We start from the raw sequence: 5,963 nt of genomic DNA, 5'->3' as shown, positions 1-5,963 counted from the left end.
TTTTCTAGCAACGCTTCGAATCCACTAATCTCCCCCGAGAACCCAGCCTTACAAGTTTCCAGAATAAAAACACAATGTTAGGAAATGCGGTACACCCATAACATATGGCGTCATAGTGATCGAATTGTTAGAGCCCGGGGGTGGGGTGGGGTGGGTTACTAATATGGTAGGGGTATGTACATATGGACAGTAGTTTTGAACTCCGCTTTTTGATTTATTTAGACAATTTATTTTTAAGTTTTACAGAGAGGGTTTGACGACCTCTGACTGCATGAACGACTTCAGACACCATATTTTGGACAAGGTAGTTTCCAAATTGCGAATTTCATATTTACCGAATACTTTTGACACCAAGTTTTGGCTGAATGTAATCACGTGACTAATAGTTTCCGGTTGAACTGTAGACTATTGACCCCTAACTTTTACGTTTGTGTATAATGTTATCTGTCAGGATAACGTACACTCGTTCACATTACTCAGCCCCCCCCCCCCCCGGTGAAAATGACCATCTTTGCTACATGTTGCAGATTCGAGCCTCGCCTCTGCAGTTTGTTTCTGAATAACTAAACTCATTAGGCAAGATTTGAACAATTCAATGGTTCAGTCAACCTAGCTGAATTTCCTAACCTGGTAGGACAGAGAATACTATGTAAATCTACAAGATTAAAAACATAAAATTGATTTTATATACTTATTTATTAACCAACCAACAGGATACTAAAATTACATTTTCATAATTACTAAAATTGATCAACCTAACATATACAATACACAATATTATATACAATAGATATTATAGTAAAAGAGCAGAGATAATTAAACACTGCTAAAAATTATCTTGAAACTGTCACTTAGAAAAAAAATAATACCATTTATTTGCATACAGTATCCAACAATAGAAAAAGCCATACCTTTATGTCCAACGCTTAACCAACGTACAATGTTTTATTTATATATGCTTTTGTTTACAAACCATCTTTGTTATTCCAATATGATTTGTCACGTGACTGTGCTACAAAAGTCATTTTATTTTCTAAACCTTATATTGTAAAAAGATCTATGGTGGCCGATATACGGTGGCCCACATTAATATTATTAAATAACAAATACCAAAATATTCTATAATAATCGTCTGTGTAATAGTCTTGTTTTCAATAATATATTAAATGAATAAGAATATCCTCAATAAACCTTTGACATAAATATGAAACCCACACTAGCTATAACTGGGATATTGTTTTCTCAATTAGACAACAAACAATATCTTCTCTTAAAAATTGTTAAAATACAAATAATTAGACATTGTACATGACAATCCGTAAGTAGTACTGTAATAAGTTGAAATCTTGATTTGTTGGGCCGCTGATTTTTGAGTGCGGACCCAAAAAGACTTGATTAGGTATACTGCGCCATACTTATACTATGTGTACTGCTACACAAATACATTTATACACAGGTAATTCAATACTGTTCAAGGTGAACGATATTATGAGTTCGTCATTATATCTAAGATTTTTTTTTTAAACGTCCCAGCTGCAACTAGTGTAGCTGTAATGCACACAGGTGGATATCAAGTTGTTTGTTAGAATAAAAGCTAACTTTAAGAAGGAGCTCATCATCTGCTTACGTCATAACAACGTGTGTCTACGTCACGATAGCATTGAGAATACAATACTAAATTTTTAGTATATGCAATTTCCTTTGATATTGTAAATCTTCATCTCAACTGAATAATGATATGCCAATATGCTAATTATATGGTAATAATATGCTAATATATATACTATATACCCAAATATAGACCTTATTCTTGCTATGAGGCCCCTTACTTGTAGGCGAATTGCAAAATGTCAAACCTGACTAAAGTTGAGGCTAGCCTCTGTGTTTTACTTGTGCTTCGATTGTGCAGGTCACCAAAACTGACTTGCAGGTAAATTATTTGTGTAACAAATACTAATTCGGCTTTAAAAGAGCCAACATTATTCTGACATCAGGGAAATTAAATATTAATTTCCCAAGAAGTGAAGTTTTACGTGTTTGTGATAAATTACCGGCTAACTGATTGCATGTGACGTCATACGAGTTATCACAATCCATCGTTGCGAACCATAGCCTCTTTTACGGCACCACCCAGTTACTTTCAGTGTTATTCAAAACTCCATACTCTCTAAACTAATCCAACCTTACTAGGTTACCTAGCCTCTCCACCCCCAGCAGAGATTTGCTTCGGCCATCACTAGGTGATCCATCAGCGGTGAAACTGGGTAACCGACACTACATCGTAGTTAGTCTCGGTTACTCAGTCTCTTGCCGTTGAGGGCGGCATAACCCCTAGAAGTGGACGGACTGTTATCATGGCTAGAATGGTAACATTTTTAACTATTGAACTTTTAGTATGCAACTACAGCCAGTAAACCTGCAACAGAATACCATCTGGTTCGACAAAAATCCAACTATCAAATTGAGTGAGTTGATCTACACTCTTGTGGATCAAACAAAAATATTATAATTATGCACAAATTTTGTCCAGGAAGACAATATAATGTAACAATTTTAGTAAGATTTTTGTCAAGTTAGATAATGGCCCTTTTCAGATTCACTGGTTTCTATTATTGATTCTATCCTTTAAAACGGTTATGATGGTTTCGTGGTAATAGTGGAGGTAGTGTTGATTTAAAAATACATAGTATATTACAAGTTCTCTACTAGCTAAGTGTTTTGTTTCGTTCTGAGCTCGAATTCGGAACTACAATAACAATATTCTTCCAGAGCTACGGAGAGGAAACAGCGATTTTAGTTATATTCACAGACTATATATGTTACGTTTTCGCCCTTCTATGTTAGTTGTTTCTACTGCATTTTCTACTTTTTCCGCGCTTTCCCGACGACTTTTCCGGTTTCCATACGGCTCTGGTTGTTGTTCGTTCCTTTCTCCATGAACACGTCAACCATTAATTACCGCTGTTGTCATCCCCTTGTCCCTCCTTGTACGCTGTTAACGCCTCTTGACAAGAGTCTTTCTCGGATTCGAAAACAAGTTCCACGTCATCCACTCTGTGTATGGCCGTTGACAAATAACGTTTGAGATCGATGAAGCATTTTGTTATCAGCTCACTGGTTGGTTCATAGGTATTAATCATTACTAAATGATTGGCAGTTATAATGTCACTGTCATCAAGGTCAAGGGTCGTGTCCATACCAACAAACTGGCGATATAAAAACAATTTACATGTCATTATTATCATTATTGAATAATGGATGGACACATTGTAATATCGAATTCACGTGTGACTTTGAAATAGTTTGAATACCTACATTAAACACTAAAAAGTCGTCGTTGGGGCGCTCGTTGAGAGAGAGAGAGAGAGAGAGAGAGAGAGAGAGAGAGAGAGAGAGAGAGAGAGAGAGAGAGAGAGAGAGAGAGAGAGAGAGAGAGAGAGAGAGAGAGAGAGAGAGAGAGAGAGAGAGAGAGAGGGGGGGGAGAGATTTGGACAACATATCCTCAAAACATCCCTTACTGCAACTGTAAAACGACGCCGTTAATGGCGCTCAACTAACCTCCTATCTCCAGTGTAAAGCAACGTAACTTACCATAGATCTCAGTGTTGTAATTGCAGTGTTTAATGGTTGCAATATAGTTGTTATTGTCGGTTCGGACGTATCATCACGTGATGCCAATATTTTTCCTAACACCCAATATGTTTGTACATCTGTAAGGAGATCCCGAAGTAGTTCAACACATTCCTGACATGAAATATAAATAAAGAAAAAAATATTGGATGATTGCTGTCAGAGGTGACATATCTTGACATATGAGGTGTTTGTGTTTCTAAATGCACACAACGTTGATACGTTTTTCTTGACAACGGTGTGCCTTGCACATTATATAGTAATAGAGAAACGACCAAGCTTAGGAGACATTGGCGTCCGAGTATACGGTGTTAACGCGAGACTGACAATACCATCATCTACATAAACATATGACACAGTATGTTCAAAGCTAAGCGTATAAATATAATCTAGGTTAATAGTAAACATTCATGATATTGGAAATAACGAAAAAATACAACAAATGAACTTCTGGGTAGCTCATTATCCTTGTAGTGCATGTGTTAACTGCTGTTGATATTCAAAATAGTCGTACAGTGTGTTAGGAGATGATTCAGGCGGACACTAAATTCCATAATCTGAACTTTGGTGGCGCTGTTCTGTTGCTTTAAACACGTTCACTATCATATAGAAGGGCGCCATCAACGACTGTATGTCACAGTCTATGTTGCTGGATGACATAGGAATGGATCATGGGGATACATGCATTTTGACATCATGTTTCATTCATCAAAATCCATAAAAACCAAAATACCCATTTTAAGTTTTGAAAAATGTACATGCACTAGTAAATAGATAAACGTACGATATTCATATAGTAAAACATTGGATACTATTCTCATTCGGGGCCACGAGTTGGCATGCCAACTGTGCTATATCACTATTTTAGCAGTTATTTTGATGTGTGAACCAATACGATTTCTAGATGTGCATCAGCAACATATTATACTATATGCAAAATCCATAAATATGGAAAATATACTATGGTCCGACGTTCTACGTCACGACAACGCGCGTCTATGTCAAGACAAAGCGTGTCTACGTCACTGGTTCTGCTGTGTTCGAAATAGGAGTCAAAACGTTCAAAATTGCCATTACTTTCCCCGATTTTTCTTTGATATTACTGGCGGTGGTATAATTATGCTATTCTCCAATATATGTCTTCATTCAACCGGAAAATTCTCGTGACCTAGCTAAGGGTGTTGTCACCACCCGCCTAGCGACTCGTAGCGACAAAGACCCCTGAGGTCGCTAGTGTTTTCCTTGTCTGAACGACGAAAAATATTGTGGAACAACATCTAAATATTGTATACACAACTCACCGTGCATGTAGACAATGAGCGCGAGTTTGGTAGTCGTTTACTGGCGTATGGAAAAATAGGTTCCTCGTTCAACTTACTCTCTTCAGGTATATATGTACCGTAACCATTCGTCTCCTTCAAAATAAAAAAACAACAAAACAACGCAAATTAAAACAAATATAGTCACTGCAACCATATTTTATGCATTTGTGTTGTCTAGTACTAGTATATCACCATTCGCTACTTTCTTGTCCATGTTCTGCGAGCTGGACTATGGGTTACGGTCGTTGGTGGCGCCCTTGCAATGTAAGCTCAACATTCTTCATGCAATTGTCATGGCTAATGAATTGTACAACGCTAGGATCATGACAATACTTGTTGAAGGAGTTTTTTTTATGTGTATTATTACCATTATAAATCATCCGGTGCTATCTATAGATACTTACAAATGTGCTTGCTACTTAGCAACATCGTAAACTACAGACCTCTATACGCCACCGTCTGTAAGAGGTAGTCTCGGGTACCCAGCCTCTTGCCGTCGAGGGGTACACCCCAGCAAAAATAAACGCATGGCCAAGAGGCGTCGATTTATATATATATATAGAGAGAGAGAGAGAGAGAGAGAGAGAGAGAGAGAGAGAGAGAGAGAGAGAGAGAGAGAGAGAGAGAGAGAGAGAGAGAGAGAGAGAGAGAGAGAGAGAGAGAGAGAGAGAGAGAGAGAGAGAGAGAGAGAGAGAGAGAGAGAGAGAGAGAGCACTGTCTTAGCAGATTGATACTCACCGAGTTATATATATATATAGGAAGTCAGTGGTAAGATTTGTCCGTAGTACAGTGCTCGATACGTCTACACGCAGAGCGGAGTATATGTTGAGGGAAGAAGAAAATCAAGTCGTTTTTTTTGTCTCTACAAGCCTGTTTCGTGAGTAAATCACTCGTCAGGAGATGTTGATGTACTGAATATACCTCGTATAAATCGTGTGGTGTAAGGCGGGTTTTACCTAGGGTGTTGTATATATGTATATATATTATGTATGTATGTATATATATATATAT

This window comes from Glandiceps talaboti, chromosome 9, assembly GCF_964340395.1.
Source record: "Glandiceps talaboti chromosome 9, keGlaTala1.1, whole genome shotgun sequence".
Taxonomy (NCBI): domain Eukaryota; kingdom Metazoa; phylum Hemichordata; class Enteropneusta; family Spengelidae; genus Glandiceps; species Glandiceps talaboti.
This window is presented reverse-complemented; position numbering follows the sequence as displayed.